At 40.5% G+C, this 27,303-nt stretch overlaps 1 protein-coding gene across 2 annotated transcripts in view; it reads right to left on the bottom strand.

Moving 5' to 3' along the window:
- MAML3 (mastermind like transcriptional coactivator 3) overlaps positions 1-27,303 on the bottom strand; it is a 413,629-nt gene that overhangs the window by 369,676 nt on the left and 16,650 nt on the right. The window lies entirely within an intron of this gene.

Here is a 27,303-nt window from a genome sequence, read left to right as displayed (position 1 = left end):
GAAAACCTTGTGGGGAAAAGTACCCAGGGGAAAGAGTAATTAAATTTAAAGGCAAAGCCAAAAGTCATATGGACTTGAAAAGCAAACTATAAACAGCAAAAACCAAACAAAGGGCAGAGAAGATAACCCTTCAGGTTTAGGCAACTCAACTCTTATAAGACTGCTCCACCTTTCTTAACTTCAGTCATTTTCACATAAATAGAACCATACCCATCATCTACTCATTGGCTACCAAGAAGGCTAGCTGAAGTGGTATCTAGCTTCATGGTTCACATCAAATATTCCTATTAAGAGGAAATGAGCAATTTCATGCTGTTGGATAAACGCCAATCCACGAAAGGACAAAAGTTATGTAATTTTAAGTATAAAAAATTAATTCTTAGATTTTATTTGTACACCTGTCAGAATGAGCCTGAAACATTTTGTTTAGGCTACGTCCTAAAAACCACCGCCATAAAACATTTACTCAGCTGTCAAAACATTATAGTTATGAACTAGCATTACCTACAGCGTGTATTAAACATGGCATTATATACATTACACAACAAGCGTGGAAAGCCTGATTAGCCAAAGGTCTCTCTAACGTGGCCCCTTTAATTATTTTGGTGGTTGGTGGACAGGACTTCTTATCTTTCTCTTGGCCACCCTTTTGGTTCACTGTTCATTTGCAGTCCTCAGAGAAGGCCATAAAAAGAAGGAATGAGATGAAGCCGAGGTGGAGGCTCCTAATGGAAAAATTCAATAGTTTGCATTATTTTCTATAGGACACCACAGATAAAGATGCAAACATGTGGATGTTTACGAATCTCTAGTCAAAATGGCCCAACCATGACCAGGACATTCCAATCAATTCTGCCACCACGTAACACGTTGATGAAATGTTTCCATGTGATCATTCGCGGATTTCATTTAGTCATCCTACTTCATTTCCTCCCCCTACAGTGGAATTTGAAAAACATCATTTAGATAACAAGGGCTAGATAAACATAAAGGTCTTGATAGAACAGAGCTGGAAAACTTAAATTGCTATCAGCAAAGGAATTTCCTATCTGTTACACCCCCACTGTGGTAGGAGATCCAACTAGTAAGAGTCTTCTATAATGTCTATTGTAATCTTCCTTTAAAAGGATCTTCTCTACTACCCCACTTCATTGGAAGGGCTCGGAAAACTGGTTTGGAAACCTCCTCTTGAGGAAACCAGAAGTTTCCACAATCAACCCAAAGAAGGAAGTATTTGTTCTCCACCTTTAACTAGTCCATTTCTTAAGTCCCAGCCCTCACCTTGCCCTCCTCAGCAATTCTTTGTCTTCTTGATCTTGACATTTTTTGAAGATTATGAACACATTCCTTCTAGAATGACCCTCAGTTTGTCCCATGTTTCCTCATGATAGATCCAGGGAATTCTATTTCAGAATAACACAGAAATAAGTCTGTGTTCTCACTACATCATATCAAGAGGCACTGATGTTGGGGCGCCTGGGTGGCTCAGTCGGTTAAGCATCCAACTCTTGGTTTTGGCTCAGGTCATGGTCTCAACAGTTTCCTAAGTTTGATGCCCACATTGGGCTCTGCACTGGCAGTGTGGAGACTGCTCTCTCCCTCTCTCTCTCTCTGCCCCTCCCCCAGTGTCTCTGTTTCTCTCAAAATAAATAAATAATTTTTTTTAATTTTGAAAAGAGGCATCGATGTTGGTTTGTCTCTATATTGGCAATAGTAACTAGGATTATATGGCTAAAGTGAAATCCCCTGGGTTTTCCTAATATAACATTAACATTGTCTTTGTAATTAATAAGTAATTTGTGGAGAGGTACTTCAAGGCTATGTAAATATCCCATTTCTCATAAAACTGTCATATACCACTCTTAGCATACAGTGATGATTTTGTAGTTCCATCATTCCTTTTGTATTTATTAGTGGGCCTACCAAGTAAGACTTTTCTCTTCTCTCCCACCTCCCATTTATTTATGTATTCAATTCCTGTATCAGTATAGATTTATGGATCCTTATTTTACTAAATGGGTTATAATCCATTACCATATTTATTTTGATGCTCAAATGCTCCAAATTTGGCCAGTGGGAGCCCATCAAATAGGCTCCTGAGTCCTTACAATTCTTTAAGCATTCCTCCTACCTTCTGGCCCAACAAGATGCTCCAGGCCCACGTTGTACTTCCCTACCCCACCTCAGGAACAGCATTTTCCGCAAGTCATGCTCCACATTTTTAAAGATAAAATGTTGCCTTGTCGGTTTCCAAGACTATGATGCAAATAAATTAAAAGAAGCAAAAATAAGTATCAGTCTGTTCAGTATAGAATGGAAACATTTCTGGTAAATCTGGGAAAAGTAGCCCAGTGCATCACCTTTGTCATGTGCTCATTTCCAGTGACATCAGAACTGGCTTTGCACTGGCCACACACAACTGGGCTATGAAAGCCATGGGGCTGCTTCCAGTCAGGGAGGAGAAAAGTGAGAACACAGAGATCAGAGTTCCAAAGCAATAATGCAGGACAATGTATATATAGCATGCCAGCCAGTCTGCCCTAGGCAGGGCCAAACTTAGCAAAGATTCTTTGCAGGACTAGTAGAGCCTACCCAGGGAACCTACAAGGAGGTGGGCAAGGATACCTTCCCCTCTCATGTCAGTACCAAATTATCACATCTCACTTTCTCAGAAAATAGTTTCTGGGTCCATTTTACATATAATTGCTTAGCAATCCACAACTGATCTGTGAGGGAGAAAATATTGTTATCTGTCCTTTCCAGAAAGAAAAAAAGAAAACTAAACAAAGAATGTTCTACAAGATGCTCAGAAGCAAGAGCAGCTTCAGGTTTTGTGGAGCCTGAAGCCCATAATACTTAATTGTTTAACAATAAAATTGCTAATATAAAACAAAGCATGACTGTATGAAAATTTCTAGGGACCCTCCCAAAACTCTGTAAAGGGCTGTGCACATAAGAAGACCTGAAACTCAAGCTTCACTGGCTTCATGGTAAAAATTCACCTCTGCTCAGGAGCAATTCCAGCTTCTTGCCATGGATCCTACGGTCTAATAGTAGGGGACTAATTCGTCAGTGAGGACAGTCAGACAGCCCTCCACTGGTCTGAAAAAATCAGAGACTCCAGGAAATAGTACTGAGGACATATCTACAAGATGGGCTTCAAATGCCACCAGTTATCATTCAACATAAAGTCAGAAAGCAACCAGAACTCCCATAAAAGCATGGGAACAGCCTGTTTGGCAGAGGACTGGAGAGTCTTGTTGGCTGTTTGGTAGCAAACCCCATCTGTATACAAATGCCAGTCCAACTACCCAAGTGAAGTCACAATGCAGCTAGGAGACTTAGAACCCCTCAAGTCAAAGTAGAGTGACAAACCCTATCTAAAGTCACAGATGCAACTTGAAATTCAGGCTAACAGGTCTCCAGGCTGGGGGGACTACTCACATTTTGGATCTGACTTTCATGTTCTTATAACTGCCTCATCCTCCACTGCATCTACCCCACTTGACCTGGTATTTCACATTCACTGAACCTACTACCATTGGCTGAACCCATTTTTCCCATCTTTGTGCTATTGATCAGGTTGCTTCCTATCCATGCAATGGCTTTCCTATCTTCCCTGCCTAGAAAAACCCTACTCATCCCTCAAGGCCCAGATCAGATGCCAGCTCCCTGCATGGTCTTCCCTGATTTGCTCCTTACCTCCTCCCCCGGCTCTACAAAAATATAATTAAATCATTCCAAACGCTGTGTTCCTCGAACAGTTTTTTGTTAAGTGTATTAGAGCCCTTATCACATTACACTGAGGAATGACGTGTAGAAATCTCACCAGTTACATTAGCACAAAGTCTATACCCATGGTCTTTGAATTTCCAGCAATCTCTATAGTACCTGGCACAGAGGGGATTTGAAAAAATATTTGTTGGGGCGCCTGGGTGGCTCAGTCGGTTAAGCGGTCGACTTCAGCTCAGGTCATGATCTCACACTCCGTGAGTTCGAGCCCCGCGTCGGGCTCTGTGCTGACAGCTCAGAGCCTGGAGCCTGCTTCAGATTCTGTGTCTCCCCCTCTCTCTGCCCCTCCCCTGCTCATGCTCTGTCTCTCTCTGTCTCAAAAGTAAAAATAAAAACATTTTAAAAAAATTTTAAAAAATTGTTGAATTAACGACTGCTGCCAAACTGCAAGTGTTCTTCTTCCTTTCACCTAAGTAGATGCTTATCTTAATTAAAATAAAACTACAATATTATCCGGTTTTAAAATCATGTAGCTCTATATAGCTGTATATAATTACACTCAATCAAACCACTGATATTTTTAGGTACCTCTTTCCCTTGAAACCCTCCTTGACTATCTTTGGCAAAATATCAATGTATTCTATGGTACAAGTTTTATATATATAGATGTGTATTTTTCCCTTTTTTAAACTTTTTATTATCAAAAATTTCAAGCATACAGACATAGTCAAAACAATGTAATGAATCTGTATCACCCAGCTTGCACCCATGGCTTTTCCTATTCACCATAGTTCACGCCCAATATTATGGTCTAAATATTTGTGCCCCCCCCCCAAATTCATATGGTGAAGTCCTAATCCCCAAAAGTGATGGCATGAGTGGGTGGGACCTTTGGGAGATGCTTAAGATGAATGTGATTAGTGCCTTATCAAAGAGCCTCCAGACAGATCCTGAGCCTTTTGTGCCACATGAGGATACAAGAAGTCTATCACCCAGAAGAGGACCCTCCCTCAATCATGCGGGCTTTCTGGTCTCAGACTTCCAGCCCCCAGAACTGTGAGTAATAAATGTGTGTTTGTAAGCCACCCGGTCTGTGGTAATTTGTTACAGCAGTCCAAATGGACTAAGATACCCACTTTTCCTTTCAGAGGAAAGGAAACCCCAGTCATCATATCACATCTGTACGTATTTCAGAATGTACCTTTTAAGTGTTACTGCCTCTTTTCAAAAACATAACCATAATACCATACCACATCTAAAATGTATTTAATAATAATTCCTTAATATCATAAAATAATTCAGTTAGTGTTAAAATTTCCAATTGTGTGAAAACAATTTTTCCAATTGTCTCCATTTTTTGCACTACATTTTTACCAGTGGAAATATACTGTTACTTCATACAACTCATAAACAAATTGTCCTATTTAAACAAAAAACCCCAGGGGCGCCTGGGTGGCTCAGTCGGTTGAGCGTCCGACTTCAGCTCAGGTCAGGATCTCGCGGTCCGTGAGTTTGAGCCCCGCGTCGGGCTCTGGGCTGATGGCTCAGAGCCTGGGTCCTGCTTCCGATTCTGTGTCTCCCTCTCTCTCTGCCCCTCCCCCGTTCATGCTCTGTCTCTGTCTCAAAAATAAACATTACAAACAAAAAACAAAAAACCCCCAAATTTATAGAGCCATAACATTCCACAGGACAAGAGTCATGATGTCTCATTTCATTGCCATGTACTAATTATGCTGCTGAAATTTTGTTAAACATTTGTCCTATATAGATATATAAAATAATTTGTTTTCAGTTCATTTACCTTTCTACCCAAAGATTTCATTCCGCAAAGATTTCCACATGAGTTAGCACTACTTTAGAGCTATTCATAGCCCATAACAATACATTTTATTTTTAAGTCTTAAAGTACAAGTTTTTTGTCTTCCTGAAACTCAAGTGTTCACTCTTAATTAACACAAATGCTTTCACTCTAAATTTTCACGTTTAAAATAAAACTATGGCTAGAAAAGAAGTGCCCTCAATACACAGTTCATAAACAAGTACAAAGTATGCAAAGTAGCTTCCATGTTTTACTTGGGCATGCACGTTAATCCACAAGGGTCCACATAACACAAGTCATGAGCACAAGAGACCAACACCAGGGGTCTCTTCAGACAGACTCCAGTTCTGCAGGGATGTTGAGAAGCAAGTGCAAGACTTAAGAACAGCTGCATTAGTTCATTTCTTGATGGCCCTGCACATGTACTATATATTCCTTGATTTGCAACTGGAAACTAATGCTTAACGAGCACAAAGGGCACTCGATTTACGCAACCGAAATGTTTCTGGAAAACTGAATACAAATAACCAAATATTTGAATGGGGAAATCTTGCCATTAAATGAATATCATAGTGGAGACTTTAAGAAATCAAGATTTTTTATAATGCAAAAATCAGCCTTCTTAAAGTTAGGGGTTAACATAGGTTTCCCAAGCAAATACACAAAGTCACCAGAAATACAGATGTCAATTTAAATACAGAAAATATCTACTAATCCACGCTAATTGAAGGTAAGGTGACATAGACTAATAAAAAGTAGGAATTAAAAGTAGGAATCACTTCCAAACAGATACAACTGTGTAGACAACAAATATTTGCAAAATACATCCCCTTTCAAGATCTTTGCACTTTGATGATTTTATTTGCAATTATTTTATTGTTTCCTTATGCAAAAAAAACAATTCAAAATAAAAGCAGTTTATTTTATTTAATGGGTTAAATATCCTCTCCTATTCTTGTTTTACTTACTCTGTTAATTTGTTTACAGATACTCTTTCATAAAAGGCTAGGAGTGTATGGGTGGCTCAGTCGGTTAAGCGTCTGACTTCAGTTCAGGTCATGATCTTGCGGTTCATGAGTTCGAGCCCTGTGTTGGGCTCTGTGCTGACAGCTCAGACCTTGGAGCCTGTTTCCCATTCTGTGTCTCTGCCTCTCTCTGCCCCTCTCCTGCTCACATTCTGTCTCTTTTTCTCTCTCTCAAAAATAAACATTTAAAAAATCTTAAAAAAATTATTTTTAATCTAAAAAAAAAGGCTAAAAGCCATATTACAGTTACCATAAATTCTGCACATCTGGGATCAAATTCATCAAGTCAGACTGTATCTCTAGATTCTGAATTTTTACTTTTTTCATGTGTTCCAAACAACTCCCTCCTATACCCAGGGTCCCCAGAGAATCAGTCTTTTTGTACTTTAAGACTCATGGAATTCCTTCCTTATAACTGGCCCTCAGTGTTGCTCACGTGGTCTCTTGGGGAAGACGTTCACACACAGAACATTGCTCTTACATGTTCAGGACAATTGCCAGTCGTTAGAAATCAAGAAGGTGTCTATTCTACTTAAATACAAGGACAGGGAGGCTGACAAACGCAAAAGAAAACACAAGTCACATGGAGCCTTTTAGACGCCTTAACGTCTTCAATTCCTTCCTTCCTAAGTCATGTAAGTCACACTAGAAATGGCCACTTTAACCCCAGACACCAATCCCACTTGCTTCAAAAGTTGCCATTCCCTGTACCATTGAGGCTTTGGCCACATCCAGACTAAACCATTAGAGCTGGTTTATACCCTACAGGGCAGGAAGTGAATCATGCTTCAGTCAACTGAAACCACAGCAGGTTTTAAGGAAGCCAACCAAATTCAATCACTTATCTTGGAAGGAAGGGTCACAGGACTGACACTGATGACAAAGAATTAGCACTTTGGATTTACATCTCCCCTCCCAGATGAGACTTTTAAAAAGCATAGGGCACTTAACCCACCAACAGAGTCCAGTTCCTGAAATCACCTTCCGCGATATAAGCTCTGTGTACCCTCACTAGTAAGTGAGGCACCCCAGCTCAGCGCAGGATCTCTAGCTTGTCTCGTGCCAGACTTTGACGATCTTTCCTCTTCCTTAGCAGAATAAAAAAGTTCTCCTTTTTGTTCTCAAAATGCAGATTTGTCTCCTCTTTTATTCTTAATGTGATCTGTGGTGATTTTGAGGGTCTTAATACAAGCAAAATCCTAATTATGGGGAAGGCCATTATATCATATCTTATTTACTATAATCCCAAAGCAAATGTTTGGGGTTCCTAATTATACTGATCTAAATACTTCCCTCATATTTTCTTAAACAGTCATTATTCTTTCTCAAGTAAGACTTTTAAAAGGTGTTTCTAATAAAGAGAATTCCTAAATTTACACTTTTACTTAACATTGCTGACTACATAAAAATCTAATTCTGAAAATAAAATGAAATCGAATGCAATTTTATGTTTTTAAGTATATCCTAAATACGGAACTTAAAAGTTTGGAGAATATTTACTTCCTTAAAAAAATATTCAAATGATCCATCAGTAACAAAGCAAGATATTCAAATCAGACATCCTTTGTGAAACAGAACTTTTTTTTCTTTTTTAATTCATAAAACAGGGGCGCCTGGGTGGCTCAGTCAGTTAAAGGTCCAACTTCAGCTCAGGTCAGGATCTCACAGTTCGTGAGTTAGAGCCCCAAAGTCGGTTTCTGTGCTGACAGCTTGGAGCCTGGAGCCTGCTTGGATTCTGTGTCTCCCTCTCTCTCTGCCCCTCCCCCACTCGTGCTCTGTCTCTCTCTTCTCTCTCTCAAAAATAAACATTAAAAAATTTAAAAATTCACAAATACATCAAAATCATAAGTGGAGAATAGAGAATTTGGTCTCCTCTGATGCCACCTTCCCAGGTTTCATTAAAATACAAATTAGAAGTTTCTAAATTATAGCTATACCCTTAATAAAGTTACAAAAGCCTAAGATTATCAAAGAAGCAGAACAGGTTCCCAAGTACATCAGACAATATCAGAGGTCAACAGTTCAGATTAAAAGAATTTTACCTAGTAATTCTCATGGTAGTTTGTATGTACATATTTTTAAGGCTTCTCACGGATGACCATACCTAGTAATATGTACAAATACACAAAAGAAATCACCACCTAAAATAACACGCTAGGGGCGCCTGGGCGGCTCAGTTGGTTAAGGGTCCAAGTTCAGCGCAGGTCATGATCTTGTGGTTCATGAGTTTGAGCCTCACGTCAGGCTCTGTGCTGACAGCTCGGACCCTGGAGCCTGCTTTGGATTCTGTGTCTCCCTCTCTCTCTGTTCCTCCCCTACTCATGCTTTGTCTCTGTCTCTCAAAAATAAATAAATGTTAAAAAAATTATTTTAATAAATAAATAAAAAATAAGATAACACACTAAATTCATGTTTTAGAATGTTCCAAAATGAGAACCATAACATCCGTACCAGGCACTTTCTCAGACACTACAGCCAGACATTTGTTCACAAAATATTTTCTCTGTTATAATCAGCTACAATCCATACGACAAAATATTTTAGGATTTGTCCTGTGGAGAAAAGAAAAAACTGTGTTAGGTTTTTAAAAAAATAATAGAAGCACAGACTCTGGAACCAGACTGCCTGAGTTGAAACCTCAGCTCTCCCATTTACTAGTCATATGACCTTGGCCAAGTCACTTAGCCTTTCTATGCCTCCGTTTCTTCATCTGTAAATACTCCTACTTCATTGGTTGTTTTGAAGATTCAATGAATTGATATGTATTAAATGTCTACTATGGTGTCTGGTACAGAGTACCATATAAGAATTAATAATAATAATAATAATAATAATAATACATATGAGGATCTGGTAGTGGAACCATAACCTTGACTATTGTTGTGAAGCATCTATATTCCAATGTGAAAAAGAGGAGTTTCTAATAAGATAGAAGTATAGAACACTGAAAATATTTCGGACAGTCCCGATTCATTCCTCTGGTCAATATTTATATTACAGCCCGCTGGAAATGAACAAGCTGTAGCTGGGGAAGAGAGCAGAATTCACTGTCTCCAATTGCAAAAATAACACACCCGAGAGCCATCTCTGATCAAGTGATCCAGGCTGACTAGACTCTCTGATGGCACGCAGGGGAGGGACACAGGCTCCTACATTCTAAATGTAGTCGTCTAAACCAACCAGATTATTTTTTGACAAGGGCTTTGGAAATTAATGCAGGCTTGTTAGCTAGAGGAGTGGTAGTTAGCACCAGTTTCAGTTAAAGGTGGCTTCAGTACATTCTAAAACTCCAAGCCTGTGACAGCACTTCCCACAGAATTCAAGGCAAACGGTAGGTGTGGTATAAGGGTGTTTCCAAAATTCACCCTGATAAGATCAATCTCAAGATCTTGTCCTCGGCTCCAGTCTTACCCAGTGGAAAAACCTACCTTGCTTTCCACTACATAACATGTTTCAGAAATCGTTTTAGAAGATGTTACTACAGGGGCGCCTGGGTGGCGCAGTCGGTTAAGCGTCCGACTTCAGCCAGGTCAAGACCTCGCGGTCCGTGAGCTCGAGCCCCGCGTCAGGCTCTGGGCTGATGGCTCAGAGCCTGGAGACTGTTTCCGATTCTGTGTCTCCCTCTCTCTCTGCCCCTCCCCCGTTCATGCTCTGTCTCTCTCTGTCCCAAAAATAAATAAAAATGTTGAAAAAAAAATTAAAAAAAAAAGAAGATGTTACTACAACCAACAATTTTAGTACATTTGCTTGAGATGGAATTGTAACCCTTTGTCTCTTCATTTCAGGTGATGTGAGAGGAGGCTAGATTCTGCCATTACAGACTTCTATGAGATAGAAATCAATTTAATTCAACTAATTTGATAAGTTCGTATGATACATTTCTCTCACCTTTCTCAAACTTCGCAATCTAATTCTGGGTATAAACTGTTCATTGAGTATGCCTAAATACAGTCATTATAGACCTTTTCAATAGTACCCTCTGAAGAGACACTTTAGAAATACAATATTTATGCATTTGCAGACAGGCACTGTCCCATGGTCAAACATCCCTAAATCTCTCCATTTAGTCAACTACTATTAGCTATTCCAGAGAAGCAAATTAATAATTACCATGGCTTGAAAACAGACTTCCAATCACAATCAAGTTTGTCTCCTGAGGTTAAAAGCTAACCAAACTGTGACGCCTACCATGTGACTCTGAGTGCCTCTCCTAATGAGTAACAAGTAATACTAAATTACAGGTTACTACCCCAAACCATACACAAAAAGCCACCCATCCAAGCTAGATGATGTCTTATAAAAATAGTTATTAACCAAAGACAAATTAATGAAACCTTTGGTTAAACTGGTATCCTTGTTTCTCTATTTCCTTATTGATTACATGGAACTATGAATGTACCTAATGTAGATTAATATTTTAAGGGTACCAAATCTTGAGACATCCTGCTTCCACATTAATCTTTCGCATTTTGTTGCATATAATTCTTTCCCCACGTTTCTAATTTTAGAAAGAGGTGGTCCATTAGAATGAATCTGTTCCCCTGTAAAGACTGGTCACAGCGAAGATCTAATATTTCTCCTTAATCTTTTTTTTCTCTCATGGAGAAACATATGGATTATGTTATTAACTGTTCTTTTCACTCTCATTTTTCATTTTAAAATCACCAACAGATAGGGAAAAGGTGTCCTTCATGCCTTGTTCCTACAGCTAAAGAATCACAGTAACATTCAGTTTGCAACTCAACAGCATCCTTAGGAATGGGTAACAATGTGGTGAGCTTTAACGATCATTAAAAATACACACACACACACACACACACACACGTTGGTTTTAGGGAAAATGTCGTTCCAGTATCAAAGCAAATCTTTTGGGCTAAAAACTCTGAACCCAGACTAAGGGACAGACTTAACGTTAAGCTTTTAATATAGCCTGTGTTTTTCTAAGTTTACAGAAGAGCTGTTTTACTGAAAATTCTGCCACTAGGATATGCTGTAGAGAGAAACATCAAATGGCAAAGTCATTTTCATTTGGCCACATAAACTATGATGAGCTCAGACACAATTTCTTGGCTTCTTAAAGCTTTTGTTTGTTTTATTTTGCACAGTGGTCTCTGAAGCAGGATATTTGTCTGCCTCTAGTTGTGCCAACGAGGTTCAAATATTAATGTTTTACTGGGACTTACCATGGCCCAGGGAAAACTTAAAATGTTAGAGGCTCCTTATTGTCAAATAAATAATCCAACCTTTGAAGCTTTAGAAAACTGGTCCTACAACATAACCCGTCTTTACCTTGATTTTAATAGTAAATAAGTTCCAATATTCTCCTGAAATCAATCAGAAATATTCTATGGCTGGCAATCACGGCTAGACCAGCACTTTAAAAGGGAAAACGAGGTGTCAGGCTACATAGACTGTGGAGGTGAGGGGGAAGCCTCTATTTTTATACATTAACCACTGGTTTACTAGTGTTGACAGAGGTTCACTAAGGCAAAGCAAAAAAAAAAAAAAGCTTTAGAGAGGGATTTTACTCAACTAATTGACTTTGTTCCCTCCAAGTGTCATCTGGGTCAAGTTTTATAAACCAAAATAAAATTTAGAAAATATACTAGAGGTATTATACTTAAAGGTATAGGGTTAAGTACTTATCCAAAGAAAAGCACTTCAATGACAGGAATAGCCAACCTTGAATCCATTTAGTAAAACCATTTTGTAAAGCTGAAAGTATCACTGTTTCTTAAAACAAAGCACAGTAATATTTAACTACATATTAAGTAAACATCTACAAGTACTTCATGTCCTTAGATTTTTGATCCTACTGATAAGGTTGGAGTTTTCCTGAAAAACTTTTCTTATTATCTCGTCTTCCGCCCTTCTCATTCTCTCCTGAACCAGTATGGTCATGATATCATAACAAGACAGAAATAGAAATTTTGAGCATTTCAAACTTTTTCCCAAGCTCTATAGCTTTCTTAAAGACATAGCTACAATCAGAAAAGAAGTGGCACAACTTGGATTTATTTTTATATTACATACATTGTGACTCCATATTTATTTAGTCTGACTTATCCCAAAAAAAAGGTTTAAGGTGGTTTACAAAAATCCCCACAAAATAAGCCATAAAATTAATCCTAAGGGAGTGGCGATCTGGAAAAAGGGTAAAGGTATATATAGGTCTACACACACAGAATAAAATAAGATCTGAACAGTTATAACTCAATTTCATAGTATGTTACCTCTGAATTGTGGGGTTATGAGTAACTTTTTTACAAAGATGCATTTTTTAAAGGTTTTAAAAGTAGATGAGAAATTACTATTGGTGGGAATGCAAACTGGTGCGGTCACTGTAGAAGACAGTATGGTGGTTCCTCAAAGAATCAAAATTAGAACTACCCTATGATCCAGTAATCACACTATTGGGTATTTACCCAAAGAATACGAAAACACTAATGCACGCACCCCTATGTTTATAGCAACATTATTTACAATAGCCAAACTATAGAAGCAGCCCAAGTGTCCATCAATAGAAGAATGTATAAAGAACGTGTGGAATATGATTTGGCCATAAAGAAGAAGGACATTTTGCCATTTGCAACAACATGGATAGATCTAGAGAGTATAATGCTAAGTGAAATAAGCCAGTCAGAGAAAGACAAATTCCATATGATTTCATATATACGTGGGATTGAAGAAACAAAACAAATGAACAAAGGAGAAAAAAAGAGACAAACCAAAAAACAGATTCTTAACTATAGAGAACAAACTGGTAGTTACCAGAGGGGAGGTGGGTGGGGGGATGGGTAAAATAGGTGAAGGGGATTAAGAGCACACTTCTCTTGATGACCACAGGGTAACATATGGAATTGCTGAATCACTATATTGTGGACCTGAAACTAATATAACACTATATGTTAACTACACTAGAATTTTTTTTTTTAAATGGAGAAATTGATTGTTCTAAGATGTCCAGGTAGGTGAACTTTTTTTTTTTAAGTTTATTTATTTTTGACAGAAAGAGAGAGAGAGAGAGAGAGCGAGCGAGCATGAGTGGGGGAAGGACAGAGAGAGGGAGACACAGAATCCGAAGCAGGCTCCAGGCTCTGAGCTGTCAGCACAGAGCCCGATGCGGGTCTCAAACTCAAGGACCATGAGATCATGACCTGAGCCGAAGTCGGACGCTCAACCGACTGAGCCACCCAGGCGTCCCAGGTAGGTGAACTTCTTAAACATATTTTCATACACCCCTTCTCTCTCGTTCTCAAATGTAACTTTCATTAGGCCTATTGTGTTCTGGCTCCTAAGTCTGACCCATTCCGAAGAATCCCTTTACCAGTCACAGAAAAAAAGCACAGCACAGCCCACCTCATCAGAAAAGTCATGCTTAAAGTCCACCGTTACTCCCCCCATTTAGATCTGAAAGAGATGAAGCATTTAAAGAGTAAAAAAAAAAACAACTTAATTCAGTTTTGTGGGGCAACATTTTAAAAAGATGGCTGATTTATTTTTGTGCAGCTGGGCACTGCACAGATCCTCTAAATGATGAAATGAAGATGGGGAGGTGAGAGAGAACTCACAATTTTTTTTAAAAGGTGGGGGAAAGGACAGGAAAAAGAACCTTTGTAAGATTTCTGGGGTAGAGCAAGTGGTCCTTTTCATTCAGCCTCAAGACAAATAACATTCTCCTTCCATCACTTTTCACTATGAACTCCAAAGTGAGTAAGGTTTGCAGTGTAAAGCCCTATATTTCACTCTGGTTTTTAGGGAAACCCAGTCAGATTTCCTTCCAAAACTTCCAACATTTACAAATAACCACTTAACTAGTTTTCTCTCTTCTCAAACTTCCAACTTGAGTAGTCGAAATTCTTTTCCTTTCAACAAATCTACCTTTACCCTTTTCTCTGAGGGTTCTAACAGTTGTGCATTCTGCCTTTTCTATCCAAAGTTTCTTTGAGGCTTCCTGAGCGTCTAGTCTTCATCCACCACTGTGCACACTGCCATGTAGGTGTCGGCATCCTGAAATCTGTGAATGGAGAGCTAAAAAACGATAGCTACTCTGACTAAATTCCCATGATACTACCTTCTTGATTAGCCCCTAAACGCACCCAAGACCAAATCTGTGTCAACTTATAGCTAGCAGGTGCCGGGTGCAGCGCGCTTCCCCTAACGCAGGGATTCAGTCTCCTTAAACGGTGCAGACTGGATTGGTGGGAAAGCCTCTAAAAGGGAAAAACACCCTGATATTCCCTTTCCAAGTCTCTCTTAATTTGGAAAGAAGTAAAAACCATTAAGAAGTGCTCTCTCAAGAGCCTGGGTATCCTGCACAAATTAGCCTTGAGAAATACAAGAAAATCAAGATGAAAGAATAGAAGCCAAAAGCTATCACACCTTAGAAGTCCAGGCATTTCTTTAAAAAGCAGAACAACGAGGGCGGATTTAGTGTTTGGATTTTCAAGGCTACCATGCCTATTTCCAGCTCTAACTGGTCTTCATTTGACCCTTCTTCAGTCCTTTATCTAGTAGACTCCTAGAAAACGTGGATTACATCTGGTCCTTACCACAGGAAAGCCCAGGTGCAGGCAGCAGAACCTTGGGCATCCTTAGTTCCATGACTGGGATCACGAACAGAGTACGTGTCCAGCATCCAAAATTCCCACTAAAGCAAGTCTTACCAAGTAGACACCCACCCAACTGATGCCCTATATCCAACACAAAGAGTCAGACTCTATAAGGCACAAGAGGCAGATGCTTCCAAAAGAAATGATTCATTAAAAAAATTAATTATTCTTTAATGTTCTTTAATTAGAGAACCTGGGCAATGACTTTGGTTTTTTAATTAAACCCAACTTTAGCTTATTTTTCAATATCCTGAGGTTCTGATGTTCAATCTGTACAGATTCTATTAAAAAACACTCCAACTCATATCAGAACAGAAATTAGTATTAATATATATAAACTGATAAATACCCAATAAAAGACCATGTTTTTTAAAAAATAAAAGCTATCAAAATGTATATATTTAGAAACAATAAAGAATTCACTACAAACTAATTTATTGGTAATCGCATGGCTTTATTCCTTTTCTCCTTTTGCAAAACTCCATACTATATTACACACATATACACAAGGGAAGCCAACTGACCATATCACTGCTACGTAGAGGAAAATGTACAAGTTTTTGCATTTTTAAAATTTTTTTAAATATTTAAGTAAATGTTTAAACATTTAAATAAATGTTTATTTATTTTCGAGAGAGAGAGACGGACACAGTGCTAGCAGGGGAGGAGCAGAGAGATAGGGAGACACAGAGTCTGAAACAGGCTCCAGGCTCTGAGCTGTCAGCACAGAGCCCAACGTGGGACTCAAAACCTAATCGACTAAGCCACCCAGGTGCCCCAAGAATGTACAAGTTTTAAAGAGATAATACCATAATTTATTTAATGGACCCTCTTTTAAAATAATGGTAGTAGTAGTCGTTGTAGTCGTTGTAGACTGTAATAGGAATTATAAAAACAACTACAAAACTACAAATATTCAAGATATCTGTATCTCCAAGAGGCTTACCAACTACTTGGAAGGGGCCCCCTTTCTTGAATATAAGATCTCCTCCTAGCCGCCTCCCCACCTCTCTATGCATGCTGGTTTTTTCCTGTCAAGCCAGCCTCTCTGCACAATTCTCTTTCACTGCCTTATGCACACCATCCCACTGCAACTGCTTTGACACAAAGCCAGGAGCTTCCAGTTGCCAAATCCCAGAGCACTGTTTGGTCCTCATCTTGTTGCATACGACGCTACTGGCCACTCTTTCTCTCTAGTTTTTAATATACCACTCCGCTGGTACTCCTCACCAATTGGACTATTCCTCCTTCATCTCCTTTTGAGGATCTCCCCCTCCCAAAATGCATTGGATGTTGTCTTCCAAGGTTCCTGCCCTTGTTCTCTTTTCATGCTTTATACCCTTCACCTATTTTATTTACTCTGAAGTTTTAACCATCTTCAATGTCTAGATCTGCAACTCAGGACTTCTGGCCTAAATTCTAGGCCTGTCTATCCATATGATTACTGGACATCCCTTCTGGATGGGCCATAATCACATTAAACCTTGCATGCAGATGAACTGATCATCTTCCCTCCAAAACCTGAGGCATTTCCTCTATTGGATAATGAAGCCATCATCCAAACCAGAAACCTGGAAGTTATCTCTGATTTCTCTCAATCATCTCTGTCTATTCAATGAATTACTTCCATTTTTTGAAAATGGTCTCACGTCTCCATCTCTACCTACTTTAAGCTCATCAATATTTCCTGCTGAAGAGTTCAATAATGTCCTAACTGACCTCTCTATCTCCAGTCCTTGTCTCAAATCCACCTTTCATATGGTCCACAGAGTGGCTTACCTAAAGGCTACTGACCACATTACATCCTTGTTTTACAAGGATGGTTTCTCTTCACCTATTATCAAAGGGTCTGAGCCCTTGATAATGGCGTATGAGGCCCACTGCCTCCTAATACCTTCTATGTTACCAGCCTCTTCTCCCACCTTCTGTTTCAACACTAAACAACTCATGATTCCCCACTCATGTTCCATGTTTCCCACCTCCATCCTTTGTCCACTCAAAATTTCTTCAAGCTCCTCTAGGGCAGGGCAGCAGCCCAGCCACAGCTGTCACTTCAGTGCTGAGCCCACCGTCTGCTTCATTAAAGGTGTCATGTTAGTGGCCAATGATAAATAATGGAAGACAGTATACGGCAAGTCCAAAATGAATGACACCAATAGAAAGCGTCGAAGGAATCTGGACTCATATTGAAAGTCATCGCAATGGGGTCCACACATGCCAAATATTTTCCATACAAGAAGTACAAGAAAGCCAGCACAAGAGTCATGCTCTATTTTTTATTTATTTATTTATTTATTTATTTATTTATTTATTTATTTATTTATTTTGGAGAAAACATGTTGGCTACCCACTAAGCCTGCCATCACGAGGCACAATAGTAGGCATTTGGAGATGTGCTAATAATAACAGCTGATATTTATAGAATGCTTATTGTGTATCCAGACCTTTACTGAGAATTCTACATGAATTATATCTCTCAGTCCTCACATTAGCACAATGAAAATGAAACTCCTGCTTTCCGTTATAAGAACTTTACTGTCCTGCTCTACAGATAAGAAAACTGAGGCCCAGACATCAGGTAACTTTACTAAAGGCACAAAGGTTTAATATTAAGGACACTATTCATCAGAACACAAGCCAAACCTCCATACATATTTCACTTAGTTCCCAAAATTGTATGTGTGTATCAATAGCTGACCATGAATGAAAGGTCAAAAGAACCTACTGTGTAATCAAACCTTTAAGCTGTGCTCTTACCAAATAAAGCTACTTCACTGAATTACAGAGTCACTGTCCCTGCCTCACAGACAACATCACCAGCACATCAAGACCTAAGTGATAAGACCGACAGCTCCTCTTCTCCCCAGTGAGCCCTCCCTTGTGCCCTCTCTTTTGCCCCTGACCTGTCCATATTTTCCTCTGAGTTGCTCCAAACTTCTCCTTCCACCTTTGATTATGAAGGGTGCTTTTAACACAGAAGAGGCAAGGTCTCTTCTTCATAAAAATAGAGAACTCTTCACCTCAGGAGGTGCAGAAACCAAACTATTAACAGACTCTGGGGCACCTGGAGGGCTCAAGTCAGGTGAGCATCCGACTTCGGCTCAGGTCATGATCTCATAGCTCGTGAGTTCAAGCCCCGCATTAGGCTTGCTGCTGTCAGCGTGGAGCCCTCCTCAGATCCTCGGTCCCACCCCCCCCCCCACCCCTCTCTCTCTGTCTCTGCCCCTTCCCTGCTCACACTCTTTCTCTCAAAAAAAAAAAAAAAGTCCAAAAGAAACATTCACAGGCTCAAGAAGGAGTTAGATGAGTTAGATAAATTCATGGATAAGAGAACTCTGGGGTTCACATAAAGGGAAGTATGGAACTTGAAGAGGAAACCTCGTGCCAAAGGACAGCCACACTTGGCAATCAAATTGAATCCACAGATATGTACTGAGCACCTACTGTGTGCAAAGCACTATTCCAGGCTCAGACGACAGCAGGGAACGAGAGACAAAATCCCTGCCTTTAGGGAGCGTCCAGCTCTGACCACTAGTTGGTTCCTGTTAGAGAAGGCTGCTTACCTCAGGCGATCTGATATACAGAGCAGAGGCTTCCTCTTAACCTTGGGGACCTGGCACTCTCAGGAAGCCTCCTCTGTGCTGTCATAAAAGGGTGCACACATGTGGGCTTTCACCCTGCACAGCTCCAAAGGCAGCTGAACTGGTCCTTGCGATTTGTGGCCAAAGCCTTAAAAAGATTTTGACTCTGGCAAACTTGGAGAGGAACAAATCGACAGCAGTAGAGAGTACATTTTGGGAACAACCATAGCTATCAGGCCACATGTAGGAGCTGGCCAACTCAGAGTTGGCCTCCAACAACCCAGAAGTGTCACCCTGTCCTTAAGGGCAGGGCAAAGTGGACTGTGCCAATCAGGGGACAAAATGGCAAAAAGGCAGCATCTGGGTGCAGACTTTAAACATGTCTCTTCAACCATGCTCCACCAGTAAGGGTAAACAGTCTTCCAAAGTCCTAAATCCATCAGTCTCCTCCCACAACCAACACTGAGAAGCAATCAGACACAGTAGTTAGTCACACACACTCTGGAGCAATACTGTCTGGGTTTGAATCCCTATTCTACCACTCATTAACCTTGGCACAGAATCAACCTCTTTGGGACTCAGTAGCCTCATCTTTTAAATGGGAACAATAATTATAACTGCTTCATAGGATGGTTGTGGAAATTGAAAGAGCTGATCATGTAAAGCATTTAAAACAGTGTCTGGTGCTCAGGAAATGTGAGCTGTTACTATTACTACTTTTTATATCAATAGGATCATGGGAGCCCCATTGCAGGCCATGGAAAGTTCTGGAAGCTACAGAGATGCCATATAAATGAACAGCTTAGAAGCATACACTGTCCCATTCTGAAGTAAAACCAAAATTCAACCAAACCTCTAAACACATATACCCCAACTCTGATACATGGCTTCTTTCTCTGAATCAGAAAACTAGTTTTCATCACATTCAGTTAAAACTGATTTTTTAAAAAAAATTTTAACTTTATTTATTATTGAGAGACAGAGAGAGGCAGAGCATGAACACGGGAGGGACAGAGGGAGAGGGAGACACAGAATCCGAAGCAGGCTCCAGGCTCTGAGCTGTCAGCAGAGCCCGACGCGGGGTTCGAGCCCACAAACCCACAAACTGCGCGATCATGACCCGAACCAAAGTCAGACACTTAACCCACAGAGCCACCCAGGCGCCCCTCAGTTAAAACTGCTTTTGACTGAAGTATACATTTTTCAAAAGGTGAAGGCAAAAGAAAGGGTAGGTTTATTCTTCACAATTTCCCCTAGCCTTGGTAAGACAGGCTGAGTCTTTGCACAAGAGCTGAGACAAAAAGAAAGGAAAACGAGAACAGGAGGAGTTTTCAGGCTGAGGACCAATCAGCACAGCAACTAAAAGAGCCAAAGCCTGAGCGGTCACTTACAATGAAAACACCCTAACGTGTGTTACTGTTCTAACGAAACTGCGGTGGTGGAAATGACATCAATAAGAAGTCCAAGCAGGTGTTAGCTAATGCACAGACACAAGGGAGAGATGAAAAAAAAGTTAAGTTAGGAAAAACCTTTGTCTGCAAACATAAGCCAAGCAGGCAAGTTGTTTTGGGACTTGGTTTTTGATTTGGTTTTAATTGTGGCACAAGACAAGAAAGGTGTCAGTGCATCACAGCAATGGAATCACCTGTGTAGTCCCCAGGCCAAAAGCGAACATTAATGCACCCAAGTTCAGTTCGCTAGCCCTTCAATTTGATTGGAATGACTTGTATCTTTCACCTTGGAGTCATAAAAGAACATAAGTTGTTGGCAAAACAATCTGAAGTTGACTTAATTCTGAAGCCTTCTTCTGTCTTTCCATATGCTTGTCAAAACTACTCAGAGAGAACCAGAGAGAAAATATGCTTGCCCAAAGGGGGCGGATGCAGGAGACCGAAAAAAAAAAAAAAAAAAAAAGGCTACATATACAAGAATATGCCAGATAGTGTACTATATCTGAAAAGTTTTTTGTTATTTACCCTGCTTTAATGAGATGATCCAAGCATTCTAACTTATGAAATTCTTTATTTAGAAAATGTGTCAGTAAACCTACTATAAAGCTCAACATCTTTAGAGCTGAAGAAACAATATCTATATTTACAAACTATGTCCATATCATTTGCACATAGATTATGAGTCCTATAAGCTGGCCCATTACTCATCCTCACAATTTTATCTAACCAAATGCATATTTCTTGAAAAAAAAAAACTCAACTAAACGTGGCAGAGTATTATGTTGAGACAGTATGAGTAAGAAATTGAGAGTCTGGGGTGCCTGGACGGCTCAGTCAGTTAAGCGTCTGTTTTCAGCTCAGGTCATAATCTCACGGTTCATGAGTTTGAACCCCACGTCGGGCTCTGTGTTGACAGCTCGCTCTCTCTCTCTCTCTCTCTCAAAAATAAATAAAAATTAAAAAAAAAAAGAAATTGAGAGTCTAAAAAATAGTCCTGAGGGTCACCTACACATACCTGTTACAAAGGCCTATAAAGTGAAGTTTGTATCAGTTTTTAAAACATTAAAATCCATGGGATATTATTTGGCTTTGTTGAAGCTTTTACTTACAAATCATTAAGAAAAGTTATAAAAAAAAATATGCCTTGGTTTCACTATTGGATAGCAGATGGAGGAGTGCCAACTGAAAGACAAAGTGGTTCCAACCAACCAGAAAAACGGTTGGTTTTTCTAGCCACATTTAAGATTCTAGACCTGAAATTCAGGACTAATGCCATAATTAATGAGGACATGAAGAAAGAGTCGGCCAACATTACAGTTCAGGTCCACGCAAGAAAACACTTTTGAGTTTCTCTTATAAGTCAATTCCAATCTCTGCTGAGCTCACCATGCAGCACTGGCCACTCACCCATAAGCAACGCAAGACCAGCACCACGTTATGCAGGGGTGTTGGAGAGCATGGTGAGGGAAGGAGAGGCAGGGCTCTAAACAGTAATTACTGGCAGAGTTAGGAAACATCCCTTCACATCTTGCTGACTTGCCTAATTCTACAGACCTTATTTCCAAGCAGGGCACATGCACATACACATTAAATTTATACACTATCATCTCCTAGACAAAACCCTGCAATCATAGCTGTGAAGGTCAAGTCTTCTTTTGTTTTCTGGTATGCTGGGGGTCTCTAGGTAGCCAGAAAGAAGGAAGCAGATATTCCTAGGACTTAAGGTAGTACCAGCATGGCAACATAAAGTTACTAAAATTTTGCATTTCATAAATCTGTTTCCTTCCTACTATAAAATATCCTTACGAATCAATTGAATCAAACATGAGTTTTGTGGTCCTAAGAAATTAAATGACTTGCTTAAGGTCACACAGTTTGTGATGACAAAGCCTGAACTGGTCCTCATTTCCTGGCTTCCAATATAATGTCTTTTTAATTTTAACCTAACTGCATCCCAATCATGGGGATGAAAACCAGAGACAGGAATGACTATGGGAGCATTTGTTATATTTGATAATCAGAATTTCTGTCTGTGAAACACAGATTATTAGCCATCCAGGGAAAGTTACTGACTTGGTGTTGACGTAGCCTGGGAAACCTACAGAACAGGCCAGGAGAAAAACAGGGCAAACCTCCAAAGCCGCAGGCCTCCACCGAATCCAGAGACTAGAGTAGTCACTTGGGTACAGCACGCAGAAAGCACAAGGTAGAGCCTTCATCAGGGGAAGGATGGAATGACCTCAGTAAGGGATTAGAGGGAGGAGATCCCTCAAGCAGGGGGTGGGGGGAGCTCACTTCTGTCACAGAACCACGAGCTCCTTCTGCTTAAGAAGGATTCAGTACAAAAGCAGAAGGCTCCTCAAAGTTTGTGCAGAACCACACAGGTGCCTCATTAGGTAACAAGACAGGAAGGAAAGTCAGAATGAAATCTCCACAAGTTAGGGTGCCTGGGTGCCTCAGTCTGTTAAGCGTCTGACTTTGGCTCAGGTCATGATCTCGTGGTCTGTGAGTTCAAGTCCTGAATTAGGCTCTGTGCTGACAGCTCAGAGGCTGGAACCTGCTTCAGATTCTGTGTCTCCTTCTCTCTCTGCTCTCTTCTCTCTCTGCTCCTCCCCCGCTCATGCTCTGTCTCTCAAAAATAAATAAGTGTTAAAAAAACAAGTTTTTTTTTTTTAAAGAAATTTCCACAAGCTGAGATCTCGAAGAAAAGTAGAGAAACCTTCCCTCTCACTATTTAAAAATCAATTGCAGGTAATGAAGAGTCCACATCCAAAGGCCTCCCAACAGTCCGTGCCCTTATTTACTCCACTTGTTCCCTTCTTCTTCCTTCTAGCTCTCTTCTCCATGGCCTGTCTCACCCACCTCCACTAGTGATGACCAAAGCACCATGACCAAAGCACTGGGGCCAAAGCATCCGCAGTCAGCCTACTGCCCCGACACCAGGCCAGAGGCTGTGAAGCAGTGAAGGGCAAGGTTCTTTGGATCATCCGTCTCTGGCTTCCTGTCAGAACGAGACATTTTGGGTGTTCCCCACCCTCCTAAATTCACAAATGGTCTCTCCAATTTCCACATACGCCATCAAGGATGCCATCATATCCATTTCTTAATAAGAAAGGAACATCCTTCTAAAGGCACAGTGGTCATGGGTCTGTGTAGCCACTGAGCAAACACGTTTGTTTACCATAAGGAGATGCCAACGTGGGGCCGTACCAGTATAACCATCACCGCTCCTCTCAGGCCTACCCACACACAGCTCTGCAGCTTGCACCTGACCTCTTACTGGCACACATGCTTCACCAATATCAAGCTGAGGAATAGATAAGGGGAGGAGAGGCACACACTCCATGAATGTGTATACTCCCTTGCCCTTCTCTCCTCTAAGAATAGAGTTAATCAAGCACAAGGCTCAGGAAAAACTGAAAAAAAGAGAAATTCCTATTAATGTATTGACACTTACCACAAGGCTTGGCCCATCTCAACAAGTCGCTTTACTTTCACATATACCTGGTCTCTCGCAGGACAGAAAAAGGAAAAATAAAGACGACTTCCAGATAACTATGCTTCTCACAGCTGTGCAGTCAAGAGGGGGGAAAAACACCTTTTATAACTTCCTCTGGCACTTGCTGAAAACTCTGGACTTTGGGGAGGCTATTAGAAAAAGGTTAAATATGAGACTAGATAATGATATACCAAGGGACTCATGTCAGGGTTGTTTGAACACCACTCAGAAGCAATTGCTGTTGAGAGTTGGCGACCACTTTAAAGAGCTCTGGAAGAAGGCGAAGTCTGCAAGTAAATGCTCTGTGGTGCCCCTGGGAGGAGCAGGCGAAAGACTCCTGATTTTGCACAAGCATCCGTGAAAACACTTATTCTCCATTCTTTAATTCAAAGATTACTAGGTACCCACATCTGGTAACTATTTCCTATATGGAGCATGTTTTCTTGTATTGTTCTTCATTTGATTTTATTTTTACCAAGATACCCCCTCACATACACAATAGTACCCTCCTCCTTTCTTTCACTGTAAGCTACAGGGGCCTCTGGTCTACATCTTTAGACTTCCGTATTTCCTTTATTCTCCACAAATGTGTCAGTCAATTATTTAAGAGGATTGTATCAATAAGCATTTACTTCAAAGGTCCTATTTGTGCAACTTAAAAATTAGTATGCGACCCTTTCCTGCCCCTAAAACTTGATCAGTCGCCCCTTAAAAAATTTGTGGTGTTACCCAAAGCACTTTGAACTATCAATTACAGGGTTATGAACAACCAGCCACTGAAGCCACCTGATTGGCTTCTCGTCCCTTGGTGCTTTATAATGATAACTAGATAGTATATAATTACACGGTCCCCAGAAGATACTTATAATTGAATCACAGGGCATTTTGTGAATGTTTGGGACAGCGATTAGAGGACCACAAAGTGATAGTATTTCTAACTCTCGCCAGCTAGAATGTAAATGAAGCACCCTAAAATTCAATTATAAGAGTCCTTTAGGTATTAAATAATTATAATACAAATCACATTAGGGGGCGAGTTTTTTTTTTTCTAATTGAACTGTCCCCATAACCCCTGAAGATCACATTTCCTAACAGTCCGCACAACAACACAGCTGGATTTTCAGATTTATAGTTCTCCCTCCAGCTGAAAAAGCTGTACCAAAGGTAGAACATATGGAATAGCCTGTTGGTACTTTTGTTTTGCCCGCTACCTAGTCGACCTACGAAGCGAGTTGGTCTCACTGTAGCTCCACTCATCCCATAAATGTGCTGTATAATTAGAACTTCTAACATCATTGTGCAAAAATAAAATAGCTATGAAGATATTTACACGTGTAATTTAATAGAAACGGGATACTTCACCCATGTGAACATTCACCTATTCTCAACACCCAGAAATGATTTATTTCTCCCCCTCACCTTTCCCCTTTCTCCAGCTCCCCCTCCTCGCTCTCCTTCCTATTCTCAACAGTTCCTTCTGCCCTCTGTACCTGCTTTCCCTCAGGGCAGGTTGTGACAGGTGTAGTAAAGCCTCCAGGAGTGACTGTAGTTGGTCCCTAGTGCTCAGGGCAAGGATATAGAAGCGGCAAATGTAGATCTTTTTCAGTCATTGTCTTTTTGCTTCCATTTCTTAAATTCTTAAAGAGAGAGAAGGTAATTACTACTCCTCTAACTCAGGAAACTCGGGAAAGTAGAATCAGAAATACTTCTCCCCTGGCTGGCTTGCATAAACACACTGTCAAGGGAAGGTTGAAAGGATGGTCACACTGTGAAGTTGCTCCTACAACCAACCCAGCAAGTCAAACAGAAAACAGGACCCTTCTCATTCCTCTGGATGCTCTGAATCACATCCAGGGCACAGGCAGAAATTCCCCCAACCTCTGAATGCTACACCTAGCACATATCCGCTTACAGGGGATTTGTAACAGATCTATTTTCCTCTACTTAAAAAACATTTTTTTCAAGGCCAGTGATCAAAAATGTAAGACTAAGAACTGAAAAAATATCAGTCCCCCCAGCAGAGCCCCAGAGTTAAAATATAATCTCTGATTAGTGATTAGTAGAACATCACAGAAATAAATATACATATACATACATATGTATAATTTTCCAGTAGATTTGGCCTTGTAATGACATTTGCTCATGAGAAAAAGAAATTCACTCATCCCAACACCGGAACACTACCTAAGTGTGTCCTGCAAAAAAAAAAAAAAAAAGGGTCCCATAGAGACCAAGAATATAGTGGCATTTGGTGCTCTTCAATCAGAGCATCAACACCATCGGTTTCCTCCTTTTAGCTCCTGAAATAAAAATATTCTCATGCACGGAGCACAATAGCACAGGCTACAGCCCTTCCTCATGGAGTGTGATTCTCTCTGAGAGTCGCCTTCTGCTATGTTTGCAGGAACCACTCTCCCAGGACTGTGTAGCCCTTCTAGATCTTTCCTTACACCTCAGAGTCAAGAGCGAAGGAACCAGAATGGCTGACCATGACTACATAGAGGCTGAAGTCATAAAGGACTCGGGATGATGGCGCCACTCGGGCCAACGTGGAGCACGTTATCAGGGCAGCCAAGGAGACCCCTCCAGAGGAAAGTGGAGTTAATTAGTCTTTTTATGCACACACACATGCCAGCTTCACACATTTAAAAAATAGACCCATGCTAAGCAAAGGGCCTATTTTAGCACTGTCTTGTAAAAACTAGATAGACGGGTACTCTCTCTCCTTTCTAGCAGTAACACTGGCCCTAACACACTTTCTGGCTTTAGCTATTCTAGCCTGAAGAACGAAGAGGTAATGTGCAAAGTGCATCCGAAAAGCACTAAAACAAAACACAACAATTTTCACTCTCACACAAAGACTTGAGCCCTGGTGAATTAACGTACCTAATAATTAATTGGCATTCCTGTAGAAAATGTTCCTTTTGCAATGTAGCCACTGGGCTGCTATGGAAAAACATCCCAATTTATACTCGCTGAACAAATGATTTGATCAGTGACCAAAGTAAGGAGGCGTGACTGCTCTCCAAGCATGAGCTTTTCCGCATGGCCTGAGTCAGCCACCGTACAGCGAGGCTGGCATGGTGCCAAGAGCCCACCTGCCAATGAGACTAGAAGTTTCTGAAGAGCTACCACAGACCCAATGCTGGGACACTCCCCCAAACAAAAGGCGGCCACCGAGTTCAACAACTGGCTTGCAATGGCACCATATGCTCCACAATATTGTCCTGCTGCAACACTGGGGCCTGTCTTCAGTGTTCCCGGGTGCTGCACAGCTGTCAGCCCATGAGCTGTTTTATCATTATTTTCACTGTTTTATTACTTTTCTGGGAATTCAAATCAGTGTAACCGCGCTTGATGCACCGGGTGAAAAATGGTGTCTCCCTCCCCCTCCTCCTTCAACCTAATGAATTGCCTTTTTTCATATCAAAGAGTAATGAGCACCAAAGCACATAATATTTATTCATGGAACAAAAGACATGGGATGGAGGGGGTGGGGGAAGCAGGAGCTGCTCCTGAGTGTGGAGAGCAGAAAAGCTGGACATTTTAAAGGAGCTCCTCACTCTGATTCCCAGGGACATGGG

Source organism: Prionailurus bengalensis, chromosome B1 (genome assembly GCF_016509475.1).
Source record: "Prionailurus bengalensis isolate Pbe53 chromosome B1, Fcat_Pben_1.1_paternal_pri, whole genome shotgun sequence".
Lineage (NCBI taxonomy): Eukaryota > Metazoa > Chordata > Mammalia > Carnivora > Felidae > Prionailurus > Prionailurus bengalensis.
Note: the sequence above shows the minus strand (reverse complement) of the source record. Positions and strands in the feature narration are given on the sequence as shown.